Source organism: Peromyscus maniculatus, chromosome 6, assembly GCF_049852395.1.
Source record: "Peromyscus maniculatus bairdii isolate BWxNUB_F1_BW_parent chromosome 6, HU_Pman_BW_mat_3.1, whole genome shotgun sequence".
In the NCBI taxonomy this organism is placed as follows: Eukaryota; Metazoa; Chordata; class Mammalia; order Rodentia; family Cricetidae; genus Peromyscus; species Peromyscus maniculatus.
Genome location: NC_134857.1, coordinates 79040009 through 79054104, shown reverse-complemented (window position 1 = coordinate 79054104; position 14096 = coordinate 79040009).

The window sequence follows — 14096 nt, the reverse complement described above, 5'->3', positions numbered from 1 at the left end:
ATATTTAGTTGTCTGAAGTTAGCTTCTAGGGTCTCCTTTAAAGGGAAATTGTAAGTGCTTAGTTGGTTTAGTACTCTGGTAGGGCTCTCTTGCAGCTTACATTGGCCGTTTTCTGGAAAGTAATGCTGACCCTGCACAGGAAAACTCCTTAGTAACCCATTGCATCTAACAACTACTGGATTAGTTAGTAAAACATAGCAAAAATCCCCTTTAAAATGGCTGAGACCAGTCATTTAAATGACTTTTCTATAGGTCTTTAGGTCCTCTGACTGAATGAGGTTAGTCTGGGAACCTCAGTAAGGGGCTGGTAGCTCCACTTTCATAATATCGTAACTGATTGGTATTGGCATAATTCTTTTCCTATAGGTTGTTCAAGACCAAATAGGTGGCTAATAATTAACCTTTTAAAATGCTAATTAGCCAAAGCTGGGTGGTGGGGGATAACCTATCAGTTGTCATCTTCAGGGATGAGTCAAAGTCAATTTCACATGAAAACTAGCCAGCACCCTTGCCTTGACTTTGTGCTTTTGTCTCTTGATTTCTAGTTTACTTAACCATCTGATAAAATTGGAATATTCTATATTATGAAATATTACGCTACTTCTTTGGGATATCAACCACTACCATCAACACTGAAGACTGCTTCCCACCATTCAGATCATCTTGAACTCCAAAGGATGTTACAGGCTAGCCTTTGATCTCTGGTGATGGTCATTTCCTCCCCTCTCTAAAATACTGCTGAACCTTCTAGGCCTTAGAGCCCTACAAACTTATGTGGATCAGCAATACCAGCTAGGACGCTGAAACCTATGCTCAGGTCTGAAGCATTTTCAGATAACAATTTTCATTCACATTCATTAACTTGACTTTGGTGATCTACAGGTGGAAATGTAGAAGTAAGTCTCCAAAAAAAAGCAAAATGCCTACATTTTAATCATCAATCCAAGACCATTAATAGAGCCTTACTCTTAGTTAACCATCAGATCTTACATAGACACCCAGAGGGAAAATTAGTACAGACAGGCAATAACTCCTGCAAATACAACAATTTATACATGAAATAATAAACACCAACAATAATAATTACAGCATAATAAGAAAAGGCAAAAAGTGAAGCTACATTAGTCAATTAATTTTAGGAATTCTAAGGAAATAGTGTGTTTGAGGTTATAGGCTAATCTTTGTGGATGGATAAATAATCAGAGCTAAGGGAGTGTTTTTGGTCATTCATGTGTACTGCTTAATAGGGATTCCTTCTTAGACTGTCAATTATGGGCCAGCTATGTTTAAGAAACCCCAAATAACAAGGATGTAGGGTAATTCAAGTTTCAAGTGGTCAAACCTAGGATGTATCTCCCAGATGAGCTGCTGGGATTCCTTCCAGTCCAAGAGCACAGTACATTTTTCTGATTAATTATCAGGCTTCGGCTCATTATGGGCCAAGTATATCCAAATAACCATTAAGACTCTAGTCAAGTAGAATCACTTAGCATAAATATTTGTCTCTTATCTTTGGATTCCAGATACTTTCATGTAGATAAATATGTAATGAGACCATTGCTATAGGTAGCAAGTTTTCAGCTTCCAACAAGCTGATTACCAGAGACACAGTCTAATAAATGAATATATAGGATAGCACATAAAAGTTACATTTGTAGTACAATGTAGGCTATAAAAGGACTAGCCAGAACAAGTTTTATCTAGGCGCTACAAAGATAGCATACTTACTATTTCTCATATCTACACAGTACAATAGACATATTTCAACAAGTTGTCTTGGCTTCTCATGTGCTCCTGATGTTTTTACTCTGGGACCTGCCTATCTGGGATCAGATCATTGATTAAGATTTTCATTGTTTTTGAATTCAGGTTGCCTTTCTGCTTTTAGTGGAATGATGTTCAGGAAAGACTAGGTTGTCGTGGGCTTGAGGTGACAGTTTGTTGTTCAGGGCACCAGAATGTATCCCCAGACATCTGTTGAAGTTGAGTACTGTCTGCAACTATAGACTCTGTCCAGGAATAAACACACCAAACAGGGTGTGAGTTGACTACAAAACAGTCATTCTGTAAATACCATATGTTATAAAAAAAAAAATAGAAGAGAGCCCAGGACTATGATGTACAATGAATCACTGTGGGAGAAAATAATGATAAAGAGGAAGGAAACAGAGGGGCTAGTGATTGGTATAAGGCTGTTATATGAGAGGTAAAGAGTGGAATGTGACCATGAAAGAATGGCAGCTACAAAGGAAAAGGGATGGGGTGGGATGTTCATGTCCCAGTTAGAAGTAGACTAAAAAGAATGAGGTCATAATATGCACTAAAATGATGTCAAAATGCTCATCTCTAATGAGGTCGCTGTCCAAAGGTTTTGCAACATAAAGTAACCTGTGTTCTTTGGGAGAGAAAAAATATAGATGACATCATGTGAGAAAGAGGAAACAAAACAAAACAAGAAGATGTGAACCATGAGAGACACAGGTGGCTTGCTATAATGATCATGTGTATCATACAAACAAGGAAGAACTGTGGGGGGCAACAAGAACTTGGTGGATACTGGGTGTAGGGTTCACAGTTGATTTCCTGGGCTGTCAGGGAAACTTGGGACAGGGTTCAAAACATGAGTAGGCTCTCCAACCTCAAATGTCGAAGAAGAGCTTGGGCCAGTGTAGCAGGAATCTTAAAAGTTCTTATTAAGGCTAAGATCAAAAACACCAATGACAACCAATGTTGGAGAGGATGTGGAGCAAAGGGAACACTCCTCCACTGTTGGTGGGAATGTAAACTTGTACAACCACTATGGAAATCAGTATGGCGGTTTCTCAGAAAATTAGGAATCAAACTACCTCAAGACCCAGCCATCCCACTCTTGGGCATATACCCAAAGAATGCTGATACATACCATAAAGATACATGCTCAGCTATGTTCATAGCAGCACTATTTGTAATAGCCAGAATCTGGAAACAACCTAGATGCCCATCAACGGAAGAATGGATGAAAAAAATGTGGTACATATACACAATGGAATACTACTCAGCAGAGAAAAACAATGAAAGCATGAAATTTGCAGGCAAATGGATGGAACTAGAAAAAATCATCCTGAGTGAGGTAACCCAAACCCAGAAAGACAGTTATGGTATGTACTCACTCATTGGTGGATTCTAGATATAAAATGAACAATCAGACCACAACCCATAGAACCATAGAGGCTATATATATAGCATGGAGGTCCCCAGGACGACTGTGGCATATAATAAATTTCAGTTTTACTCAGTTATTGAAAAAAAAAATATAGCCAAATGAATGGAAACACATGAACTATGAACCAAAGACTGAGGGGCTCCCAGCTGGATCAGGCCCTCTGAATAGGTGAGACAGTTGATTGGCTTGATCAGTTTGGGAGGCATCTAGGCAGTGGGACCAAGTCCTGTGCTCATTCCATGAGTTGGCTGTTTGAAACCAGGAACTTATGCAGGGACACTTGGCTCAGTCTGGGAGGAAGGGACTGGACCTCCCTGGACTGAGCCTACCAAGTCGATCACAGTCCTCGGGGGAGGACTTGTCCTGGAGGAGGTGGGAATGGAGGGTGGGCTGGGGGTAAGGGGAGGGCGTGGGAGGGGGGAGAATAGGGGAACCCATGGCTGATATGTAGAACTGAATGGTATTGTAAAATAAAAAATATATATCAAAAATAAAAAAATAAAATAAAAAAAAAAAAGTTCTTATTAATAAAATCAAACCCGAGGCCAGTTATTGGGGTCAATGCTGGTATATCAGAGAGACAGAACAAGCCACAGCTATCTCACCTCACCAGTTCCTCAGCTGGTCCTGTTTCCTCAGACTGGAAGCCTCTGAGTCCTCATCCAGAATGGGTCTCAGCTGAACTGTGTTGCTCCATAGCCTGAATGCTTAACCAGCCAAAATCTTCTAGTTTCTGGTCCTCACGCCTTATATATCTTTCTGCCTTCTACCACCACTCCCTGGGATTAAAGGCTGGCTTTCTGGGATTAAAGGTGTGTGTCACCATGCTTGGCTATTTCCAATGTGGCCTTGAACTCACAGAGATCCAGAGGGATTTCTATCTCTGGAATGCTAGGATTAAAGGTGTGAGTGCCACCATTCATTTTCTAGCCTTTGTATCTAGTGGCTGTCTGTTCTCTGACCCCAGATAAATTTATTAGAGTATACAATATTTTGGCGAACACAATACCACCACATTTCCTCTCTTTTTGTCTAAAATTAAAAAAGCTTATAACTAATACAAGAAAAACTATCTTCAATAAGTGTATGCAATATACAGTCAAGATTACATTCACAATGTCTAGTCCATTAACATTTGACAGATCCAGACAAAAAACTCCATTATATATATTAACAATGTCCAGTCCAGTAACATCTGATAAACTCAGACCAAAAAATTTTCATTACTTATCTTATTTAAAACAAGTAGTTCCTTTTTAAAAGTAGATTCCATAATCTCCCTTTTTATCTTATCATATCCATATTTTCTCTTTTTTCTTTTCATAATAGATTCATTAGTCTACCTTTTGTCATTTTTATATCTTCCCCTTTTTCTTCAGTGTAGATTCAATGATCCACCTATTTATCCTATTATTTCTTTATCTTTTTTCTCAGAGTAGATTCGATGATCTATCTCATATCTATATTCTCTTTTTCTTTTTGCTTTCTAGGGGTGAAGATATCTTTAGGGAATCTTGAAAAGAAAATTTTGGGGTTAATCATCAAGTCCTGTATCGTTTGTCCAGTCTCTGGATAATAGGAAAGTTCAGGGCTTGTTTCAAGTCCTTGTTTGAGTAGTCTGTCAGGCTGGATCATCTCAATTAGTCCTCTCGAAATTGTTCTTACCAGTTTGTAGTCCAAAGTCGATTTTTTCCATGGTGTTAATCGGATTAATGGCTTTATCATAGTCCATGTGTAATCATCATTGTAGGATCCTGTCATCTTTTTGAAGATTTCAAAGTCACTGTTAGGCATGGTCATGGTTTCCAGGAACCTTTTTTTTTTTTTTTTCCATCCTCTGTGGTTTGGAGCAATCATAGTCTGATAAATGTCTGTCTCTCGGAACCATGAACATTCTTCCCTAGAACAGAAAATCTTCACAACAATTTCTCCCCACCATTTGTCATGCCAAACTTTTCCAAACTGACCTTTGCCAATGCTTTCTTGTAACACGATGGTCCTGGCAATTCTTCTCTGAATCAGCAGCAGTAAACCCTTCGTCCCTGGTAGCAGCATCACCGCAGTCACCAACATGATGAGAAGGAGCTGGCAACGTGGAGCAGTAGCCACTGCTTCCATGGTCCCACTACTGTTTGTGGTTCAGTCCGGGCCAAAACTTCTCCCAAGCCTCCTAGGCCGGCCTCAAACTCAGGATCCTACTGCCTCTGTCTCCTTCAGCAAATCCTGCCGGTGTGTGCCACCACAACCACCTGAGTGTAGCTTGGGCCTGAGCTGGGGCTCACAAGGCCACAGGCAAACAGCTTTTTCATGAATTCGTAACACGAATGCTGGGCGCCAGATGTAGCAGGAATCTTAAAAGTTCTTATTAATAAAATCAAACCCGAGGCCAGTTATTGGGGTCAATGCTGGTATATCAGAGAGACAGAACAAGCCACAGCTATCTCACCTCACCAGTTCCTCAGCTGGTCCTGTTTCCTCAGACTGGAAGCCTTTGAGTCCTCATCCAGAATGGGTCTCAGCTGAACTGTGTTGCTCCATAGCCTGAATGCTTAACCAGCCAAAATCTTCTAGTTTCTGGTCCTCACGCCTTATATATCTTTCTGCCTTCTACCACCACTCCCTGGGATTAAAGGCTGGCTTTCTGGGATTAAAAGTGTGTGTCACCATGCTTGGCTATTTCCAATGTGGCCTTGAACTCACAGAGATCCAGAGGGATTTCTATCTCTGGAATGCTAAGATTAAAGGTGTGAGTGCCACCATTCATTTTTCTAGCCTTTGTATCTAGTGGCTGTCTGTTCTCTGACCCCAGATAAATTTATTAGAGTATACAATATTTTGGCGAACACAATACCACCACAGGCCAGAGCCTGGGTAGAAACACCTACTTTAAACAATGGATCTAATTTCTCTTTTTCTTACTTGATAGTTCCTTTTTGTCCTACCAAAATTTAGAAAAAATTATCTTTATAATATGTTTGTGTTCATGTGGATACACTTGTGTGTGTATGTGCTTGTGGAAGACAGAAGTTGGCCCGTGGTAGTCCTCAATGATGTCTGTCCTGTTTTTGAGATAGGATCTCTCATTAGGTCTGGAGGTCTCTGACTACGTCAGTCTGGTTGACTTACAGGTCACAGGGATCTCCCAGATTTGGAACCTCTTTCAGATGTTCATCACATGTCAGATAGAGTGCTAGATTATTAGTGTAACCATTCTAGTATTTGGCCATGAGCTAAACTATCTCATTTGACAATCTTCAAATGCATATAAAGACATTTCATCTAACCCCACAGAGAAATGTGAATAGTTCATTGTTTCTAAAATGTTGAGTTTTAGTCCATTTGAAAATTCAAGTATACTAGCTTTGCAGAACAAAGAAAATGTGAGACAGAGACTATTAAAATCTTTTGAATTCTTCTTCTTGTCTTCTGTGCCAATGAACATTTAAAAAGTTTTCCATATTTAATAGAAGGGAATATGATAACTGGGGAAGAAGTCAACCAAGAGAGAAATCTCTCCTGCTTCATTGTCTCCTTGAATATCTGTTGGTTTTTTAAAACTCAGAAGAGTTTTTCTCAGAAAGAAATTAATTAAAATTTGATCTTAAAGCAATTTAATCATACTATCTGGGATGTGAAATAAAGATTTAGGTTTAAACCTTTTATCTGTAATGTGAGGAAAACTGCCATCACTAGGTTTCTAAGCAAAATAGCCAATATAGACAACACTGTGTTGGTTTAGATAACTGACTTGTAAAGCACAGCAAGTGTGTTCCTTGTGTTGTGCTTGGAGGGCTGGAGATGATAACATGTCAGGTCAGTGATGGGGGGCATTTTAACACACCCACATAATGTCTATTCCCAGTTGCAAAGAATAAATAACATTGAAGGCCTAACATCTGTGTTTGTGTAACACATGTCCTTGTTATGACCAGTTGAACAGAAGGAGATACAGGAGGGGAAAAAAAAACACCAAAAAGCACCACAATCTTATGTTCTAAATCTCATCTAGAATTGGGGAGAAAAATGTCTTGCCCTGAATTCTGTGCTGGCAGTTTGTCAAAATGCTTGATGACCTGGATGGGCAGTTGGGTTTAAAGGAGTGAGCAGGGGCTCTCTCCTGCTCAGTGCCTGCCAAGAGAGCGAAATGTTTCTCTCTTGCTGGGGTTTGGCCTTGTCCCTCCCTGCTTTTGTTGCTCCCAGGCTTTCCAGATGTGCCACCTGCAGGATTCCCTGTGTTCCCAACTTTCTTTCCTAATAAATTGTATTTCAAAGGAAAGCCCAAGAATCTGTGGTGGAAACACTGAAAACTTGTCCTCTGTATCTTAAATATTCAATACTTAAAATTACAGGCAAAATATGTTATTCAGTCTAGGCTTTCTTAATTATCTTCTTGAAAAATGTACTATTTTAAGTAAATATTTAAGAACTGTATGCCTGCATGCAATGTATTTTGATCACATTCACCTCCACTCTTGCACCCAACTCCTCCAGGATCTAAGCCCCTACTCCCCACTCCTTTCCAATGTCATGTTCTTAGAGAAAAAAAAAAGCCCACAGAGTCAATTTGTGCTACCCATATATCTATGGGTGTTACAACATCCACTGAAGCATGGTCAACCTGCTGGGGACCACATTCCTAAAGAAAACTGACTTTCTTTTTCCTAGCAGTCATCAGCTGTCAATAGCTTCCTAGCTAGGTATCGGGGACTATGGGGGTCCAGCCCCTATAATCCTCTCCCAGGGTCCGGGAAGGAACTACAACCAGCTGATAATTAATCATTGATGAAAAAAATGAATCTATGTACATGAAACTTCTTAGTTCATACACTTTATTATTTTGTGATAGTTCTCTCTCTACACAGTTTCTATTCTGCGCTCATGCCTAGCTCCTTTCTTGCCTCATTTCTCTCTATATTTATCTACTGTCCCCTCTAGGTTCTATCTTAATTCCTTCATCTAGTTCTGTCCCTTCTAGGTTTTCATCTATCTAGTTCTTTCCCCTATCAGCTCCTCTCCCATCTCCTTCTCTCTCTCTCTCTCATCTGGGTCTTCCTCATCTTTCATCTCGTTCCTCTAGTCCTCTCTTCTAGCCCTTCAATCTAGTTCTTCCCCATCTCAGTTTGTTCCTCTCAAGTTCTTACCTGTCTAGGTCTTCCATTCTCTTTTCTCTTCTCCCCCTTTGCCCTGGAAGTCCCGGTGTATAAAGGGAGGGTCCCAGCTAAATTGTGTAAAGCTATTACTTAATGTCCACCTCTCCTAGGCGGTGTCTCCTAGTGGAATTTAAGTCAGGAGACTTGCAGGTGGGCTGTTATCATTGTTAGTCCTCAGAAGTTGGGCACCTACCTGGGTGGTGTCTCCTTGTGGAATTTAAGTCAGGAGATTTGCAGATGGGCTGTTATTGTTATCCTCGGAAGTTGGGCACCCACCTGGGTGGTGTTTTCTGTAGTCCTTGAAAGTAGCTAAGGGAGATAATCTGATTCCAGAGAAAGCCTTTCCCGAGGCAGTTCTCCAAATACCTGGAAAGTGTATGTCCACACTGTTAGCTCTTCTTAGGAGAAAGTCAATTGGGAAAACTATGAAGGCACACATGATTTTCATAACAGAATATAGCTGATATATAACAAGCCAAATAACACCAAAAACTCCTTGGGATTTGGCTTCCTCTGGAGGAATTCCCTGATCCCTCCAGGTAGTGACTTTGCCATAACCAGCTGAGTTCTTATGGTATATTCCTGCGGCCTGCAGCAGCTAAGGGTTGAGGGCTCTGAGCCCTTCCCCATTCCAAGATGTAATGATAACTGACTTAACGTTGTTAGGTTTGTGGAAGCCACCACAGCAGGTATGACTTCATCATTACAATAGTCCTGTCACATCCAGAACACAGTTTGACTTGGTGACTTACTGACCTATGGCTCTTACAATCTTTCTGTGACTTCTTTCAGCATTCTTTGTGGCTTGGGGAGATGGCCTCTGCATCAGCTCCTGCCTTTCTGTCCCTTCCCTGTGAAGAGTTTCTGTCCTGAAATCCATTGAGGGTGAACAGTGATTTGGAAGTACAAGCCTAATAAACCCTTTCCTCCCAAACTTTCTTTTGGTCACGATGTTTCATTACAACAATAGAAACCCTAAGCTAGTGTGTGATATAGATGATCCACTTACTGCTGAGAATTCTAAAGATACTCATCTTCTGTACTTTGGCCAGTTGAGAATTTCTGTTTTGTTGTCCACTGCACAAAAATACTTCCCTGATGAGGACTGAGGGCTGCACTCATCCATGGGTATAGGGATATATATTTAGAGAGCAGTTTGATATTATGTCCACCTAATAAAGTAATAGTAGTAGGTTCTCCCCAAAACTATGAGCTGCAGAACAATGGTTCTTAGTCAAGTCTCCAGAACTAGGAATGCATTTCCTCCTGTGGAGTGGTCCTTATATCTAAGGAGAAAGTTGTCGGTTACTCCCATAATATTTGTTTCACTATTGCATCCATGGACCCATCTTTCCAGGCTGGTTATTATTGTAGCTAGCAGCATTCACAACTGTATAAGAATGTCGGTATTTTCTTTCCCCCTGTAGTCTTCATGACACCTTATGAAAGCTAGCCAGCTGGGAGGAAGCTTCCAGGATAGTGCCAGCTTAATTTCCATGTCCTGTGACCAAAGTGTGTGGTGTATTCAGCAATAGTGTCTTACCATAAGTTATGTTGGGAAACCAAGAGCAATGGCAATAGCCTGTATAATTTTGGGAGTCATTGGGATGGCACGAATCATCCCAATGGTCAGGTGGAGTTTCCCACAGATGGTGCTAGGCTTTTTCTTTGGCATTCTGTGTTTCCTATAAGGAACAGCATTATCCTGAGATGAACAACAAACTCTCCCTCCCTCTCTCTCTCTCTCTCTCTCTCTCTCTCTCTCTATATATATATATATATATATATATATATATATATATATATATATATATATGTGATTTGTTTATATATAAACAAATCAGATCGTTTCCATATGGCTTTACCAAGTATCTTAGTACTTATTATCCCTTTCTCAGATCTTCTGTTCTACCATCCTAATTTCCTTCACACTTAAATCTTCCACTTCATTATATTCTTTCCCTTTTCATATTACCTGTTTTCTACCAATCACACCCCACATACTTAATATCTTTCTTTCTACCTCTGGCCTGAAGTGTTACTCCAAGTTACACACACAAATCTAAAGATTTAGTGCTGAATGCTACACCTGCAGAATTTGTCTTTATGGATTTGGGTTACCACATGCAATGTAATTTTTCCAGTTTTCTTAACATCATTAACTAAACTATTTATAAGAGATGTAAGCCTTGTTATAACAGATACTCAAAACTGTCTGTGTTTAAATGGGAAGAGCAATCTTCCCATTTGGATCCACGAGACAACTGGATGCTGAGTGTGACCAGACATTTTGTTTCAGTGCTACTTTAATCTTTTTGACTTTTAGGTTACCAAATTATTGTCCCAGTACAGTATAAAAGTGACAATAGTGGCCGTAGAGATGACTCAGCAGATATGAGCACTCAGTGCTCTGGCAGAGGACCCAAATTTCCAGCATGCACATGGCAGCTCACAACTGGGGGAGGCATGGAGGTCCTCGTGCTCACAGATAAACACTAAGGGAACTCTAAATGTCTAACACAAAGGCTTGTCACTTCAAAGAGAGAGTTGTATAATCTGTTTTCTGCATGAAGGTTGGGAGAGGATGTGCTTAATAGCCTAGTTGACCTTTATGCTATCTGTGTCTGAGACCACACCAAATCCTCCCCCAGAGCCTTATCGTGAGCTTGTCAACCTATCTTTTGGAAGATGCCACATGTAATCAATCTATGGAACCTATCTTCATGGCAGGTGTCATATGTACTTTACAAGGAGTTTTGATGTAGTCTTGTCTCTTGTTTTATTGGGCACACTGGTTGAGTTACTTATCACTAGGAAGTTTTCTACCAAATTGTGCTGTGCTTGAATATGCCAAAGGAGATACTACAAGTTATGCTACAGAAATAGAGTATACAATTAGAGAATGCTTAACAACAGGTTGCAACACTTCAAAGAAATAAGCAAATCCATGGAGACATTTAGGTCTTCTCACTGCTTTTGTTTTTTATAAACCTGTGTGCTTTGACATCAGGTGATTATCAATTTAAAATTTTACATTTTTATTGAGTTGATACCTTGATTGTTACATAGTGACATTTTTATTTCTTCTTAGAAGTTTTATATCAATGTCTGTATCTCTTATACCAGTGCAGGGATCTCTACTACTTTTGCAGCTGAATTCTTTGTTCTGTTCAGACTTGTTTCCTTGCAGCCTCAGGATTATGCAGGTTCCTACTATGGCCCTTTGTAGGCTCCAGTGGATCTACCTGGATCACTTTCCTTATCTCTTACAACTGTGGAATTCCACTCATCTACCACCATACAGTCCAATGCCAAAGGCCTTTCAGCCTTTGTCCAGATAGGATATTGCCCTCATACCTCATGACCTTTCTCAAGCATTATACACCTTCCTGTCTACAGCCACGACCAGATCTCATGTTTTATCTCCTAACTATACCAGGAATTAGGAGCAGAGATGCAACTGGAGGCCAGAGGTCATGATCAGCCACATATGGGTTTTCTTAGTTTATACAATTAACATTGCCAACCAATTGACTCTTTTTTAAAAAATAATCTTCAGCCAATTGAAAATGTGTAGAAGGTTGAAGTATGGGAAAATTCATTCTTGCGACAAAGTACCATTAAAGAATAGATATGTCACCAAATTGTCAAGAATGATGATTCCACACTCACCCTCTTCCGTGAGCTGTTCTCTGCTTCCCAAAGCTCACGCTCCAGTATTTGGAGATCAAAGATCAAGCATTTACTGCTTTTGGTATTTGCCATGCTCTTGCAGATGGCCTCTTAAACAGACCATGCACTGGACACTCTGCTGTGTCACCAGAGGGCACCCTTCTTAGTGCCTAGCTCTGTCCTGTGCTCAGGACACCCACCGTTTTTCTGAAAACCTAGCTTAAGTGGTGTCCAGCCTCTATACTCACCTTGCCCTCCTCCTTCCCCATGTGCACACTCCTCCTTCTCACAAACTCCCCTGCTGTCCTCCCTGTATAGACCCACCTGACTCGTTTCTGAAGCTTTACTGGACACCTTCTGTTCTACTCCATTCTCTTCCGACATTTGTACATCACACTTAAACCCATGGGTGAGCACTTCCCTCTGCTTCCCTTATTCCTTGACCACAGTGTTAGTTATTTAGCTGCGTTGTGTTCTTACCCTGCAAGGAAGTGTCACGAAACACGACAGAATCCGCTTATAAGAGTTTATTAGAGTTAAAGGGACAGAGAGTGCTCAGGCCTGTGGGAGAGACATGTGCGTGGAGAAGAAGGGGAGAGAGAAGAGAGAGAACTGGGAATATGGCACTCTGCCTTAAAACCGGCTGGGGGCGTGGCCAGGTCGTCACTACTCCATGCATGTGCGTAGATCACATGGTCACGTTGCGTGCTTACATGGCCATGTAGCGTCACGGATCCTGGTTACGCGAGACGCCTTGACCCGGAAATGGCTATCTTGACCTGGAACTGGCTAGGCGGAGGTGTCCAGGTCCGCCGGGTATCCTGGTTACGAGAGACGCCCTGACCCGGAAATGACTATCCTGACTGGAATTGGCTAGGCGGAAGTGTCCGCCTGGTATATGCAACCGTGGGGGGGGGGGGGCGTGTTGTGAACCCTTCATTCCCGACTCTTTCCTTTTTAAAAAAAGAAAAAAAAATTGTGGTTGACTGGGTATGGGGGCGACGTTTCTCTCAAAGACTGCTTCCAGCTGAATAGTGGGCATTGGTTGGCTCTTGGGGGGTGAGGGGTATCTTGTGAAGTCCTGGGGTGATGGTGGACATCCTGGAATGATGTTCTGCCATCCCCTCGTTCTGCAGCTGTCCATCCGTGCTGTGGTTGGGGACCTCCTGTGCTGTGGCTGGGGACTTTCTGTTTAACAAGATACTGTTGACATAGAAAGAGCTTAGAGAGAAAGAATCATTATTATTTTATTTTGGAGTTGGCATTTGTCTGAGGTAGATCTGGCCTGCCCAGATAGAGGCATGTGACATTCACCTGAGGTAGATCTGGTCTTAGTACTCTGCTTAATTTCTATCTGAGACAAGCCTTATTAGAGGTAGTTCATTTAAGGCACCTGTTTTCCTTGGGCAAGCCTTGCTGGAGGTAGTTCATTTAAGGTACCTGTTTCCCTTATTAGGTTAGCACTTAGGAAACAGGTGATTGGTTGCTGAGTATTGAACAATGATAGATTGTTGTATTAAATTATTCCTTACCGCCTGAATATTTTTGATGGTCCTTTTTGCCTCCGGCTCTGTGTGGCCCTGGTTGGGAAAGGGAGGGGTGATACCTTATTCCTCTGGAATTGGTGACAAGGCAGTGGATCCTGATGTCCTCTGGAGCTTGAGAGTGAGAGGCCCTGTTTGTTTCACTGTATATGAAGAGAGATTTTTCTGGGATGGAGGTGAGATAAAAGGTTTTAGGTGAGACAGATGGACCCAGTGAGGAAAGCCCTCGAGTTTAGCAGCTGTGGGGGTTACAAGAATTACCTTGAATGGTCCTTGCCACTTAGGGAGAAGGGGTAAAAGGCGCTGACCTGGAAGAAAGAGAAGAACCTGATCCCCAATGTGTATTGGAGATGGGCAAGGATTGTCACACGGCTGAGGCAGTGAACAGTCCGCAAAGCTCCATAGAATAGACCCTAGGTGACATAAAAGAGGAGTTAACAGGCTATCTGGAACAGTTGGAGGCTTGGAAAAAAGACCTGGTGTTAGAACTGGCCTTCCATACATTAGTTCAAATGGAGAGATTGAAAG